General features: G+C 42.3%; 1 long non-coding RNA gene across 1 annotated transcript; it reads right to left on the bottom strand.

The window, feature by feature from the left end:
- Positions 1–1,793: 1,793 nt before the first annotated feature.
- On the bottom strand, positions 1,794–6,763 carry LOC110502114 (uncharacterized). Its single transcript, XR_002470294.3, has 3 exons — positions 6,575–6,763; positions 6,329–6,420; positions 1,794–2,256 (listed from the first exon to the last, which is right to left on the bottom strand). It is a non-coding gene; the product is annotated as an uncharacterized LOC110502114 (long non-coding RNA).
- Positions 6,764–16,648: the final 9,885 nt, after the last annotated feature.

Below are 16,648 nucleotides of genomic sequence, written 5' to 3'. Positions count from 1 at the left end.
CATCCTCCGATACTCCAGAAATGAGTAATTTGACAGGTGCCCTGCTCCGTAGCTCAAAGCATGATACATCATATCCCATCAACTTGTTTGATATCCAACACACATTTTTTTCTGATCCTCAGAAACACAAGAAATCAGAACTAACCCACTTCTCGTGACCTTCCCTAATTTGACTTTGCCCATTGCTTTTTCCAGCTTTGGAGTCACCGTGGGTCAGCATCCCTGTGGAACGCTTTTGACACCTTGTAGAGTCCATGCCCCGACGAATTGATGCTGTTCTGAGAACAAAAGGGGGTGCAACTCGATATTGGTGTTCCTTCATGTTTTGTACACACAGTGTATTGAGCATACACTAGATGTTTTTTTGTTTGTTATCTTGCTATCACTCGTTACTGTAGCCTATGCTATTTAATAAACTGTAGTATTAATCCACAATGGACTAGGACTAGCATATTTAGTGCCTCCAGCCGCATTGGAGTTGATGACAACGCAAAGACTGTCAATAACCTACAGAACATGAGACAAACGCTTGCCGTATCAATCCATGGAGAGCCTTGATTGTCCAGTGAGTGTCCAAGCCTTCCTCACACCTACAACTTGTTAATTCATCAAAACGAAGCCGTTTCACGCCACCGCCAGCTACAGTATTGCGCTCATAATTCCGGCTATGAAAATAGATAAACTATTTCTGACCTATAGCACTACTGCCAGAAATTAGATCTACCATTGCGATAGGTTTGTTAAAATAGAGCCCTAAATTATTAATGTAACTAAATTGCCTTAATTAACATAAATGACCACGATGGGTTGAGTAACATCAGTAAAAACCGAAAACCACTTTGGAAAGGGTCTGTTCATCCTGCATTGATAATATACACTAATCTGCACATGATGCATTGATTGTTGTAGCTTCCATAACCACCATCAGTTTATCATTCTAGGCTATTTGCTAAATAAACGTGAACTGTTTGTTTGAAATGTTGACCTGGTCATTTGACTGTGTCCAGTTACAATTAACCATTCAGAAATGGGCACGTTTAAAAAAAAACTGCATTCTGAATGATGATGGAAAAACAAACCAATAATTGTACACATTGTCCTGGATTTGAAAGGAAACACCGAGGGAAATCATCACAATAAACAAAAACATATTTCAGATGGATGCTACCATAATTAAATGACCCAGTATTGTCTCATGGAATATCTGTGAGTCCGGCGTGTCTGGGGTCTGACCTGAATGTGCTGAGAAATCCACAGAAGAAACATGACAAAATAAACACCTCCTCTTGTGGGCTGACATATTGTCCCCTTGAGAGACGACTACCACACACAGACTCACCACTAAGTGTTCAACAGAGGTCTCCTACGTCCCCAGCAAACTATTGCCTTTTCGGGATAATCACAGCTTTATAGACATGCCGTATGCAGGGGAGCGGGTGACCACTAAATGGTTAACGCTCTGAGAACACCTACTCAGAATCTAAAGCAATATGAAACACCTTATCTTTTCAAGTAACATGGCCATCTGCTAAATATATGTCATGAGGCACAGCATTTTTACCTTGGATGTCTAACTTTAAACAATAAACACAAGTACAAAAAACAATTACACTGGAAATACATCTTTAGTCTTGTTATTCTTTTAAAACCATACATTTAAAAAAAAAAAGAATTCCCCAGTTTGATTGCACATCCAGATTCATACATTTCATGAAATTAAGTCATTACTGATTATTTGTAAACCATTTAACATTACACTTAATGGAATAATTTATAAAGAAGGAACGATTTCATATTTCATTCTTATTTGTTAAGTTACACAAGACACACACATTTTCAGACGTGGGTTTAATTCAGAGAGCATCGTTTCTGAGGTGATTAAAATAATGAGCGGAACTGAGAGGAGTGAAAAAGAGGGAAAGTTTTACAGTTCATATACAGTTCATGCATAGTCTCCTCAGGAACCAGCGCTTATTAGTTACCCCATGGAGGACTGGCACCCACGGTACCATGCAATTAAGTGTCTCCATGCAGAATGAGCGCTCAGGTCAGGTTTAATGGGCACAGAGCTAATAAAGGTTGGCCAAGGCGAGAGAGGAGGTGAGTTGCCCATACAGTAGCACTGCAAAGGTGTTGTACAGGCAGAAAGGGACCATGGCCATCATGCAGTCCTTCTCACAGTTCAGGCACCTCATCATCTCCCATCGCGGTACCAGGTCTTTGGAGGAGAAGACCCCAGGTCCTCATACAGCTGCTCTGAAATTATAAAGCTCTTTCCATTGTGGAGGTCTGGAAATTACATGAGCAAAATCTATTAAAAAGGTCCATTACTAGCTAAACAACTGGAGGAAGCTGCATGATAGTGCCAGGTTTAACTTGTCATATTGGCTATCAACAATGCCACACCTAAGCATGCTACTCTTCTTACGACGTGCACTTAGAAATGGGATTTGTTTATGCACAAATAAATGGAGGTTGGTCTTGACGTGACCTACAGGACCATCACCAAGTACGCAGAGATATGGACTTGTGGGTGCATGATTAAAATTCTCTCAGTAAATCGACGGTAGGACACCGACGCACTGTTGACAACCTTTTGATCTCTTAGTCAATGTTATTTTACGAAGAGAAAAAATGAAAATATTCAACAGAAAGTTCTGCGTCAAATGACTTATTGCTAATTGAACATAAGAGAGTTGTTTCCATCTTGAACAACAGCCTGTATCCTAGGAGTCAGCAGGACTACTTCAAACCCTATTTCCGGAGAAAGCGTGAGGCAAGTAAGTAGAATAAATCCTCTGGTAAATGTTATTATAGAGAATAGGACTCGGCCATGAAAAATCAACACCACAAGAGCAATCTGCAAAAAGACCTCTCTGCAAACCGTTTATCAGCTTGAAATGCTATTTCATGCATTAATACTCCACAAACTGCCTTACCCCCAACGTTTGCAGAGCAAAAAGCCCCCTGACTTATGATTACCAGTCAACTAAACAATCCCCTCTCACCCCCGTCGACACCACTTCCACTACCCTCACCCCGAGCCTGTCGCCGGTGCCCCTGCAGGTTTGGGGACAGGGCTGTCAAGAGTAATGTGATGAAGGTGGACTCAGGCCGAGAGGAGCTAAATCGTAGGCGAAGGATGACGGTTCTTAGATTTTTAACCATTACAGAGTTTTCATAGAGCTGCAGTCAATTCATTTTATTTATTCTAATGAAGAGCATTAGGAGTGCCGTAGTGTGCCGCGGCGCACATTGATCGCCTCGTTAATCACACTTTGCAGACACTCGCAAATCAAGTTCTAACAGCAAGCACTGAATCAAGGGCAATGAAGCATAAGCTCCTTCACAATTTATGATCTTTCAAATTGCATCTTTTCAACCATTAAATTGCAAGATACCATGAATTTGAATCCTAGCTACTTCAGTCCTGGTATTGATTGTCCCGTGTGAAAAATAGAATAGTAGTAAATTCAGGTAGATCGACCAAATGTAAGACTTGTCTTCAAAAAAGAAACTGAATGGCACAAGGAAGGCTGTTAATTAGCCACTGAGAACAAATACCAGGAGTGATAAAATGTAAAAGCCCAACAGGGGTTTAAAAAGAGCCGGCTCGGATGGGCTGCAGTCCTCTGCAACCTTGACTTTTTTCTGTCTTACTTCAGTAGTTCTGAAATGCCAAAGCACCTTCGAGGTCTTTGACTTGCCAGTTCTAAAGATTAGGTACCTGATGTGCTGCAGAATTAGAATGAACTTCACATTCTGGAGATTATGGTGGATTGGATGGTGGTAGAGGAAGTGGTGTCAGTCAAGTAATGGCAGACTACGGAGTGGGTGATACAACGACATGACATCTGTGACGACTGAGTCAACTTGAGCCCGATCAGATCACTTGTTCACAGATTGGATCCATGGATACAAATGATCAATGATCCTAAAATATCAACAAGCTCCCCCACAGGACGGGTGAGGAAATATAGGAAATGGTCACACAGTAGCCATCAGTCTCCAGAACTGCAGTGACTAATGGATTCCATCCACTCCAAACCAATGTGAACAACTTGCTTGAAATTCACCAACTTTGAACAGGCACAACCCTTATTCGCAAACTAAGAAGTTCAACTCTTGTAGAGGGCTCGATTGAGGCCATTACATTTAACCTTAAGAAAGCTGAAAGGCTTCTTACCTGCCCCATACTGTTCTCAGGAACTGGCATAATTGTTTTTAGATTACATATCAGTCACTCCAAGCTGTAAGGAACACACTTGTCAAACAATATAGTTAGATTAGCTCTTTCTGATTGAGAGTGTTGAGTATCTATCCAGCTCCTTACATACCTAACAAAAGAAACAAAAGCACGGTTAAAGTGACTCAATTACTGGCATAAAGCAGGAGTTACAAAGCCAGCCTGTGGGTTCTAGGAGTGAAGTATTAACCCCGTCAAGTCTGTAAGGAGAACAACACTTATGCTATGATTTCAGAAGGACGCATGCTGGTACAGGTGTCGGGAACAAACACTGCCTAGAAGACATGCCAGTCTCTGCCTCTCGGTGATCAACTCAAGTCAAACTCTGCTCTCCGCCGTCTCCTGTATAGTTAGACACCTGTAGGGTTCATATGTGAATAGGAAGGAGGACCACATCTCATATCGAGGGAGGCTGTCTGTCTGTCTGTGAAACATCAGCCCACAGAGAGATCTGCACATCTGAATGGCACATCAGATTCTGCTGCAGTGTCCGCATAACATACACAAGACCATAGTCATGAAGGGATATCGGAGTACTCTGCAACATTCAATTCCTAACACAGGAGTTGGGGCTCCAAGCCAATCTGTGTCTCACAACATTTGCATCAGGGACGGAGCGCCTAACTTCCGAACAAAAAAAGGGACAGAAAAAAACAACAACTTGCTGCTTCAGAGAGAGGGGACATTAGCCATATGCTGCTGGAGTTTGTTCTCCGCGGTGGGCATTAAAACTGCAGCAGCATAGAGGTCCAGTCAGAGAAAGCCAGAGCCAGCCCAGGGGGGGGGGGCAGGTCACGGTCCAAGCCCTGGCAGAGGCATCGATGGCCGGGCAGATTGACTCTGGCCCTCCCCAGGGGCAGACAAATCACCAGAGGAAATGACACGTAAAGAAAACAAACCATAATAAAAGGCATAAAAGCCCACAAACATTGGATTGATCAAACGATTACAACCCATCTGGCTTGTTAAACTCAATCTGCTATCGTACCTGTGCACACAGTTTGTTTTTAGTGGTTGCTATTGATGCTGAGCACTTTTGCATCTGCAGGAAACTGACGACAAAGACGACTAAAGAAATACTGAAGCTTGTGCGAGAGTTGCTGTCTTAACCAAGTGAATCAGCAGAGTCTCACCTGGTAACCTCGACCAAAAGATACCAAAAACTTCACCAAGTGAGCGACTGAATATAACCAAGCAAGACCTCATCCGGCAACTTCCAGTGCACTGACACCAATTCAGGAAAGTGACACCTTGCTTTGTGATTTACGGTGTACCTCACTATGGTTACTGTACTGCACACATCGTGTTCCTCAGAATGAATGAAATAGATAAGTGGTCACAGACACCGTAGCATAGGGCTTACTCCTGTGCTGGCTGTACAACCACATCAGAAAGCAACACAATAGCGCACTCAAAAAACAAACATGTACACAGGGCCAACAAAAGGTGATGTTTCAAGGTTTGACAACTTCAAGCCAACAACAAAATGCAGCCTGACAAGCTTTCAGGGGCTGGTTGAGCTCCAGCAGATTACAGAGATCTTTATCGTTCCATGAAACGGAGTGCAGCATTTAAGTGCCAATGACTGAGAATACAATCTGAATTGTAAAGCGTGTCACCGCCGTTGCACGGAGCTGTAGGGCAGTAATGGTGAGAGTAATTGTGTGATGACAGTTTCAATGCACAGTGGCGTTCTCTGGGGCATTGTGATCATCCCTGACAGGTGATACAGCACCGTTGGGAATAGGTATATCTTACAGCAGGAATCTTCCCTTCATAAACACACTCCCTAACATATCTGCAGCTCTGTCAACTCCCCTCCACACATGCTATGGCTTTTCAATACAGCACGTCTGTATAAGTTAATTAGGTATACTTCTCCACAGCAGCTATGTGAAATACGGGAGCATCGGGGGGCAGATACATAGGGAGAAAGACTGAGACAGACAAAGACAGGACGTCTCTCAGAGTGAAAGGCACAATTGCTAAAAATCTAAACATGCTGTCAGTGGCTCACCTAAGCAGCAGAAAATGCCCCGACTGTAGAATACATTAGTCAGGTAATTGCTCTGACAAAATTACCTTCTGTGTGATGAGCTTGGCCACACGTCTCTGAAGCGTGGACGTCGATAGTCTCAATGTCGTGATCCTCTGCTGGGCTCAAATCAAGGGCTCTGCATTCAGAGAATAATATGATGTTAATGGGGGAAATCGACAATAAACATGACATGCCAGACAGTGGTGTCTCAAAACATATCCCTGGTAAGACACAAGTCCAGTGGTTTATCTATCTGGCTGCCTAATCACTATACCCCTACCAGTACGTACCATACAGAGGTAAAATATGTTTTATACTGGATATTCAGTGGATATTCGGTTCTCTCGTCTATAGCTCTTACACAAAGCATGCCATGACTATGAAAATTATATATTCTGAATCAGGGGAAGATAATAAAAAAAGCTGTGTATTTTTCTCTAACATAAAAAAAATGGCATTTCAATCTTCAACAGCTTTACACAAAGCGTGCCATGACACTAACCACGTTTCCAACCACAGTTTTTATGCGAGTAAAGTCACAGCGAATAAAAAATAATCAGGACAGCTGTGATGGAAACAAGACATTTCGATACAATTTTAGGAATACTGACAGATCATTTATTCATTCGACATGGTGGGATTGTTTTATGTCTGTTAAATGAATTATGCGAGAAATGGCAGAGGAAACGCCTTTATGTGTAAATATTGATATAAAAACCATAATATCGAAGTAAACTTGGAGTCACGCGATGGTATGGTGTGTGGTCCTCCCACTACGACTCGGGAAACCATGCAGTTTATTAGGCTACAGATGAAATAACTTCACAGGGTGGTGAACGTGCACAGTGATCTTGATGGTCCTTTCCAATAAATATCGAGGGTCTGATTCCGGTGACATGATGACCGATGCTTGACTGCCGTGTGACAAATAAAAATATTCTCGCTACCTACACAGCCTTCCTGCACTGTATCAGCAAACTGTTGCCTAGAGCAGACGTGACAAGACCAGAATTGCAATATTTTCTATTTAACACAACAGTTTTTTTGACAGAACTATCAGTAGAGTTGAAAATGCAATGGAAACACATTGAACTTTAGATTTTTTATTTGGTAGGCCTACATTAAAACTTAAGTGAAAAAAGTACATTGTGTGTGCACTACTTTATCATGCACAAGTCAGTTTGGTGGAAACACACCACTGGTGGGGAAATGCACATGTTTTCTCTGCCAGACTGTGGTGTCTCTAAACATGTCCCTGGTAAGACATACAGTGCCTTGCGAAAGTATTCGGCCCCCTTGAACTTTGCGACCTTTTGCCACATTTCAGGCTTCAAACATAAATATATAAAACTGTATTTTTTTGTGAAGAATCAACAACAAGTGGGACACAATCATGAAGTGGAACGACATTTATTGGATATTTCAAACTTTTTTAACAAATCAAAAACTGAAAAATTGGGCGTGCAAAATTATTCAACCCCCTTAAGTTAATACTTTGTAGCGCCACCTTTTGCTGCGATTACAGCTGTAAGTCGCTTGGGGTATGTCTCTATCAGTTTTGCACATCGAGAGACTGAATGGTCCTGTATTTGGCTCCATCCATCTTCCCATCAATTTTAACCATCTTCCCTGACCCTGCTGAAGAAAAGCAGGCCCAAACCATGATGCTGCCACCACCATGTTTGACAGTGGGGATGGTGTGTTCAGGGTGATGAGCTGTGTTGCTTTTACGCCAAACATAACGTTTTGCATTGTTGCCAAAAAGTTCAATTTTGGTTTCATCTGACCAGGGCACCTTCTTCCACATGTTTGGTGTGTCTCCCAGGTGGCTTGTGGCAAACTTTAAACAACACTTTTTATGGATATCTTTAAGAAATGGCTTTCTTCTTGCCACTCTTCCATAAAGGCCAGATTTGTGCAATATACGACTGATTGTTGTCCTATGGACAGAGTCTCCCACCTCAGCTGTAGATCTCTGCAGTTCATCCAGAGTGATCATGGGCCTCTTGGCTGCATCTCTGATCAGTCTTCTCCTTGTATGAGCTGAAAGTTTAGAGAGACGGCCAGGTCTTGGTAGATTTGCAGTGGTCTGATACTCCTTCCATTTCAATATTATCGCTTGCACAGTGCTCCTTGGGATGTTTAAAGCTTGGGAAATCTTTTTGTATCCAAATCCGGCTTTAAACTTCTTCACAACAGTATCTCGGACCTGCCTGGTGTGTTCCTTGTTCTTCATGATGCTCTCTGCGTTTTTAACGGATCTCTGAGACTTTCACAGTGCAGGTGCATTTATACGGAGACTTGATTACACACAGGTGGATTGTATTTATCATCATTAGTCATTTAGGTCAACATTGGATCATTCAGAGATCCTCACTGAACTTCTGGAGAGAGTTTGCTGCACTGAAAGTAAAGGGGCTGAACAATTTTGCACGCCCAATTTTTTAGTTTTTGATTTGTTAAAAAAGTTTGAAATATCCAATAAATGTCGTTCCACTTCATGATTGTGTCCCACTTGTTGTTGATTCTTCACAAAAAAATACAGTTTTATATATTTATGTTTGAAGCCTGAAATGTGGCAAAAGGTCGCAAAGTTCAAGGGGGCCGAATACTTTCGCAAGGCACTGTATGTCTTACCAGGGACATGTTTAGAGACACCACAGTCTGGCAGAGAAAACATGTGCATTTCCCCACCAGTGGTGTGTTTCCACCAAACTGACTTGTGCATGATAAAGTAGTGCACACACAATGTACTTTTTTCACTTAAGTTTTAATGTAGGCCTACCAAATAAAAAATCTAAAGTTCAATGTGTTTCCATTGCATTTTCAACTCTACTGATAGTTCTGTCAAAAAAACTGTTGTGTTAAATAGAAAATATTGCAATTCTGGTCTTGTCACGTCTGCTCTAGGCAACAGTTTGCTGATACAGTGCAGGAAGGCTGTGTAGGTAGCGAGAATATTTTTATTTGTCACACGGCAGTCAAGCATCGGTCATCATGACCATCGCGTGACTCCAAGTTTACTTCAATATTATGGTTTTTATATCAATATTTACACATAAAGGCGTTTCCTCTGCCATTTCTCGCATAATTCATTTAACAGACATAAAACAATCCCACCATGTCGAATGAATAAATGATCTGTCAGTATTCCTAAAATTGTATCGAAATGTCTTGTTTCCATCACAGCTGTCCTGATTATTTTTTATTCGCTGTGACTTTACTCGCATAAAAACTGTGGTTGGAAACGTGGTTAGTGTCATGGCACGCTTTGTGTAAAGCTGTTGAAGATTGAAATGCCATTTTTTTTATGTTAGAGAAAAATACACAACTTTTTTAATTATCTTCCCCTGATTCAGAATATATCATTTTCATAGTCATGGCACGCTTTGTTTAAGAGCTATAGACGAGAGAACCGAATATCCACTGAATATCCAGTATAAAACATATTTTACCTCTGTATGGTACGTACTGGTAGGGGTATAGTGATTAGGCAGCCAGATAGATAAACCACTGGACTTGTGTCTTACCAGGGATATGTTTTGAGACACCACTGTCTGGCATGTCATGTTTATTGTCGATTTCCCCCATTAACATCATATTATTCTCTGAATGCAGAGCCCTTGATTTGAGCCCAGCAGAGGATCACGACATTGAGACTATCGACGTCCACGCTTCAGAGACGTGTGGCCAAGCTCATCACACAGAAGGTAATTTTGTCAGAGCAATTACCTGACTAATGTATTCTACAGTCGGGGCATTTTCTGCTGCTTAGGTGAGCCACTGACAGCATGTTTAGATTTTTAGCAATTGTGCCTTTCACTCTGAGAGACGTCCTGTCTTTGTCTGTCTCAGTCTTTCTCCCTATGTATCTGCCCCCCGATGCTCCCGTATTTCACATAGCTGCTGTGGAGAAGTATACCTAATTAACTTATACAGACGTGCTGTATTGAAAAGCCATAGCATGTGTGGAGGGGAGTTGACAGAGCTGCAGATATGTTAGGGAGTGTGTTTATGAAGGGAAGATTCCTGCTGTAAGATATACCTATTCCCAACGGTGCTGTATCACCTGTCAGGGATGATCACAATGCCCCAGAGAACGCCACTGTGCATTGAAACTGTCATCACACAATTACTCTCACCATTACTGCCCTACAGCTCCGTGCAACGGCGGTGACACGCTTTACAATTCAGATTGTATTCTCAGTCATTGGCACTTAAATGCTGCACTCCGTTTCATGGAACGATAAAGATCTCTGTAATCTGCTGGAGCTCAACCAGCCCCTGAAAGCTTGTCAGGCTGCATTTTGTTGTTGGCTTGAAGTTGTCAAACCTTGAAACATCACCTTTTGTTGGCCCTGTGTACATGTTTGTTTTTTGAGTGCGCTATTGTGTTGCTTTCTGATGTGGTTGTACAGCCAGGACAGGAGTAAGCCCTATGCTACGGTGTCTGTGACCACTTATCTATTTCATTCATTCTGAGGAACACGATGTGTGCAGTACAGTAACCATAGTGAGGTACACCGTAAATCACAACGCAAGGTGTCAGTGCACAAAGAAAAGCTGGGGATTTTTGTCCCATTTCTCTCTGATTAAGAATATATCATTTTCATAGTCATGGCACGCCTATTGAAGATTGAAATCCGAAATCGTATACATTTTTTAAGGTGCAGACTGGTCCCCGTCCACCCCTGATTCAGAATATATCATTTTCATAGTCGTGGCATGCTTGGTTAATAAAGAAATGGCTTTTGACAAGAGAAAACAGAATATCCACCGAAAGTAAAGCCATATTACAACCTAACAGTGTCTTGTGATAATTGCGTTGTTTGCTCTGGAACCCATTCGTTCACACGCCAACCCCGATATACAATAAGGCTGAGACAACGAAAAGACAACAAGTCACACAGAATAACGGAATAAATTCAACCACACATAGTTTGGTTTCATTACAACACCAGAGAGCAACATTTGTCAGGTGAAGTCCAAAAAGCAAATATTGCGTAACAAACAGTTACATGACCTGCAGCGTGGTCAAGCAAGATAATGTTTCCGACAGTTTACTAAACAACTGCTGATTTAGAACCACAGAGAGTGACAGGAAGTCAGCAGAAAGAAAACAGGAACACTGCCTCTGCTATCCCAGCACCATTTCAACTTAAACATAATCAAATCAACTAAGCTATACCATGTGTGAAAAACTCCGGAGGGCGGACATTTCTGAGATATTGCATCCAGCGCGCCTGGCACTGACGATCATACTACGCTCAAAGTTGCATAGGTCACTCCATTTGGCCCATTTTAACATTCAACCGAACAGTAACTGAATGCCTCAATGCCTGTTTGCCTGCTTTATATAATAAGCCATGGCCACGTGACTGACTGTCTGTAGGAGCTATCCATTGTTGTGAACGGGGTGGTGTACTAAGAATCTCGCCGGTGAGGGTATATGATTAGTCTACTACATTGAAAAGAAACTCAAAGATTCCAAAAACAATCAACGATGCTCAATATCATGTGGGTCTCCATGTTACTGATTTCTGTGTGAGCGCACACACACAAGTAGAAAAAACATGTCGTTGACTCACCCTTCTTGTAGAATAGATGAACGGCAGTGCAATCCTCCTCTCTTCCATGTTGGCAGAATGGTCTTTGACTGTCATATAGGAAGGAGTACACGCTTTGAGTTTTTTATGTCTATCTGGACTAAGCTACCTGGCTAAAATGCTTGCTAGCCTATCTTCCTCAAATGGGCAACAATGAACCAGCTAAGTTAGCTAGGTAGCTAGTTAACGTGAGCCTACTCCATCTAGGCTACAATGTATGAATTTATGGTTAGATCAGAATCGCTGTTATAATCATTGGCCAGTACGGGGTCGGAGAATGAAGTAAAAACACCAAGTCTAAATACCCATCTCCATCCATGGTTTCGGAAAGGGACGATTTAAATAGCTACTGCAGGACAACAACATGTCACAAGCAGATCAGAAACATTAAAAAAAAATCTGACACTAACCATGTTTCCATCCAACCTTTTCATGCGAGTAAAGTACGTCGGATAAACATTTTTTTTATGACAGACCTGATTGAAACAGAACATTTGTTGGTAAACTTTCCAACAAAATACGCTAGACCCGGTGAGATCTTTTTGAGTCTGTAAAATGTATTATGCGGGAATTTTCAGTAGACATGCTTTTATGCACAAATATTGATATAATAACCATCATATTAAAGTAAAGCAATGCAATGACATGTTCTGGTCCTGGTCCTCCCTGTTCTGGTCCGCCCACTACGACTCATCAGGAAAGCATGCAGTTTATTAGGCTACAGATGAAATAATTTGTGATTTATCTTGACAGGCTGGAGAAAGTGCAAGATGATGAGCTTGATGCTCCTTTCCAATAAATATTGGGGGTCTTATTCTGGTGACATGATCATCGAGGCTTTGCTGACATTTGACGACAAACAAAAAATTCTCCCAATTTTGTCTAATAATCTCATAATTTAGGCTATACCTGCACTGTATCTGCGAGCTGTTGGCTAGAGCACACAGTGCCAATACCAGATCGCTATATAAGGCAAGATTGTTTGTGAGAAAACCATTAGTTGAGTTGAAAATGGAAGGGAAACCCATTTAACCTGTATTCTATACTAATCCCAACCGGGGAATTTAAACGCAAATGGTATTTTTATGTGCACTATTTCATCACGCACAGCCTTTTATCCGCAACAAGTACATTTGATGGAAACATCTCTGGTGGGAAAATGCGTAGATAGTTTTTATGTGGATTTTAGAATATTCACATTAAAATCGGTTGCTAATTGGATGGAAACCTGGCTAATGGCATCAAAGATTTTTGCTCTATCTGTGATGACGTTTTGCTTTTGATTTGATTGGTGTGATGCCAAATCCAAACTGGGCTGTGTTCAGTATGTTTTTGCATTCTGGAACGTACAATTGAACGGAAATGATGTTGTACTAAACAACCAGTTAAAAAACGAGGAGGGGATGGATTGTGGGTTGGGGAACGCTATCAGCATGGCCACTGCCCATATACGTCTCTCATTGCTTCAAGCCACACTAGGGATGGGCATTCCGGCTCTTTCAGTGAGCCGGCTCGTTCGGTTCAGCTTACCAAAAAGAGACGGCTCTTTTGGCTCCCAAACGGCGCTTAAAAAAAACAATGTTTTGTATTTTTTAAAGTCAAACAGTTTGCGATAGTTTGACTATGATTGATGTTAAAACAATTCTAATTAAATTATTAAATGAAATCATACTCTACCTTAACCACAATGTATTTAAAAATGCATTGGTTTGTTATGAAAAAGAATGCTGTTAAATATTTGCATTTAAAGTACAACTTTTTAATGTATATAAACAAAGTGCATATACATCTAACCATTCAAAACGAATACAATCTGAACAGCATAATAGAATATTGCACCATATCAAAGAAAAATAAATAACAATGTGCAAAACTGCAGCATCCCACTGAAAACATTAAACTGCTCCCTCTTTTCTCTCTCTTTATTATACCATGTTATAACCAGCAGCACACAGCAATGCTGACCATATTTTGTTTTTATGAGAGATTTGTTATTCAGAAATGCAAGCTGCCTCACTTTCGAGGGGCTGATGCGGTTTCTGCTCTCAGTAATTATTTAACCCGTTTTCGAAAAGACCCTCTCAGAGGGAACAGGTGTGGCAACTTTGCAGTCTCCCTGTCATGACTTCAGTAAGCCGTGGGTAGACAGAGGCCTTGTTCTTCCACCAGCTCAGAGGATCTGCAGGGGGGACTCCTCCAAATAGGATCGGACCTCCGTTATGGAATCTGCTGAGGGATTCCTTCGTGCTGCATCCCCAGATGCTCTCTCGTCAAACAGCATCCAAACAGCAGACGTTTGTGGCACTACTGCTGGTGCTTCTGAGCCATCTGATCCCTCTTCTTCCTGTTGCCCTGGTGTCTGAGCCGGCTTCATCACCTTCAGAGCATCTCTTACAATTAGCTTGATTGTGTGGGCAAGATATGGATGATGGGTCCATTTTAAAATGTTCATGGCTTTGATTATGTTAGCTACATTGTCGCCAACACAACAGACCACTTTTCCATCTACTTGCCATTCTCTGGCCACTCTCAACAGTTCGTCTGCCAAGTTTTCTGAGATGTGTCTGTTCCTGAACTCAAAGCAGTCCAGAAGACAGCTAGATATTGAAAAATCTTCAAAGAAGTGACATGTAACTGACATGTAAGAAGTGGTTACCCTTGATGTCCAGCAGTCAGTGGTAAGATAAACTACAGTAGCTTTTTGGACTTTTTCCCGCACTGAAGCCTGTGTGCTCTCGTACAGTTGTGGGATAAGTGATTTTGAAACGTTTTTCCTGCTTGAAATTGTGTACATTGGATTTAGACTATTGCTATAATTTCTAAAAACCTATGTCCTCCACGATTGAAAATGGCTGGAAATCAGCGACAATCATTTTAGCCAATGCAATATCAATTTGGCCTTGTTTTGCTACAGACATAGACTTTGGCATAAACTGGTCCATAGAAGACTGCATTGCTGTGTTTCACAGAGTAGGCCTAGTTGACTGAGTGGATACATCTCCACTTGTGGAGGTGCTGGCTCCACCACTATCACTAGCAGGCCGCTAGTTTCTCGAAGCTCCACTACAGTTAGCTTCACAGTTGGGTGCACAGTTCGCATATGCCGGTGTAGGTTGTGTGTAGAACCAGCTTTATATGAGATTTTGTTTTGGCAAATTCTACACTGTGCTCTAACATTGTCTACGTTATTAAAATGCATCTAAATGCTACTGTGCTTCCAACTAATTTTCGAGCTGTTGTTTTCACAGCTGTCCTTCCTCTCTCTCCTGGGCTGCTAAGTGTGTGACTGTGAGTGAGTTGGCTCGGCCCTCCCTCACGTATCTTTGGTTCATTGGTTGACACTGAGTGTCTGATTGACAAGAACAACAGGTAAGGCTGTTAGCAGACAGTCAGAACGAATGTGTGTGAGCTTGAGCATTTAGGCCTATATTATTATTATTATTTTTTTTTTTGTTCTTTGAATTAGTTAATTCTATTCATTTAAATATTTTGATTTTTCATATCTTAATTTTTATTTTATTTTTATAATAGATTCGGCTCTTCTGATATGCGAGCTGGCTCCTAACGTTCACCTCCAAGAGCCGGCTCTTAGAGCCGTTCACGAACGACCCATCACTAAGCCACACCTCACCACACCCACCAAACAGGAACAAACCATTGACTGTAAAGAATATGGACAAAGTCATTGCATTACATGGGCTTGCTCCTACCTATCTCTCTGATTTGGTCCTGCCGTACATACCTACACGTACGCTACTACGGTCACAAGACGCAGGCCTCCTAATTGTCCCTAGAATTTCTAAGCAAACAGCTGGAGGCAGGGCTTTCTCCAATAGAGCTGCCTACCCATGTCAGAGACGCAAACTCGGTCTCAACCTTTAAGTCCTTACTGAAAACTCATCTCTTCAGTGGGTCATATGATTGAGTGTAGTCTGGCCCAGGAGTGGGAAGGTGAACGGAAAGGCTCTGGAGCAACGAACCGCCCTTGCTGTCTCTGCCTGGCCGGTTCCCCTCTTACCACTGGGATTCTCTGCCTCTAACCCTATTACAGGGGCTGAGTCACTGGCTTACTGGGGCTCTCTCATACCGTCCCTGGAGGGGGTGCGTCACCTGAGTGGGTTGATTCACTGATGTGGTCATCCTGTCTGGGTTGGCGCTCCCCCCTTGGGTTGTGCCGTGGGGGAGATCTTTGTGGGCTATACTCAGCCTTGTCTCAGGATGGTAAGTTGGTGGTTGAAGATATCCCTCTAGTGGTGTGGGGGCTGTGCTTTGGCAAAGTGGGTGGGGTTATATCCTTCCTGTTTGGCCCTGTCCGGGGGTGTCCTCGGATGGGGCCACAGTGTCTCCTGACCCCTCCTGTCTCAGCCTCCAGTATTTATGCTGCAGTAGTTTGTGTCGGGGGGGGCTGCGGTCAGTTTGTTATATCTGGAGTACTTCTCCTGTCCTATTCGGTGTCCTGTGTGAATTTAAGTGTGCTCTCTCTAATTCTCTCTTTCTCTCTCTCGGAGGACCTGAGCCCTAGGACCATGCCCCAGGACTACCTGACATGATGACTCCTTGCTGTCCCCAGTCCACCTGGCCGTGCTGCTGCTCCAGTTTCAACTGTTCTGCCTTATTATTATTCGACCATGCTGGTCATTTATGAACATTTGAACATCTTGGCCATGTTCTGTTATAATCTCCACCCGGCACAGCCAGAAGAGGCCACCCCACATAGCCTGGTTCCTCTCTAGGTTTCTTCCTAGGTTTGGCCTTTCT

The sequence above is a fragment of the Oncorhynchus mykiss genome, chromosome 22, assembly GCF_057628025.1.
Source record: "Oncorhynchus mykiss isolate SJ-2025 chromosome 22, ASM5762802v1, whole genome shotgun sequence".
Lineage (NCBI taxonomy): Eukaryota > Metazoa > Chordata > Actinopteri > Salmoniformes > Salmonidae > Oncorhynchus > Oncorhynchus mykiss.
This window is presented reverse-complemented; position numbering and strand designations above follow the sequence as displayed.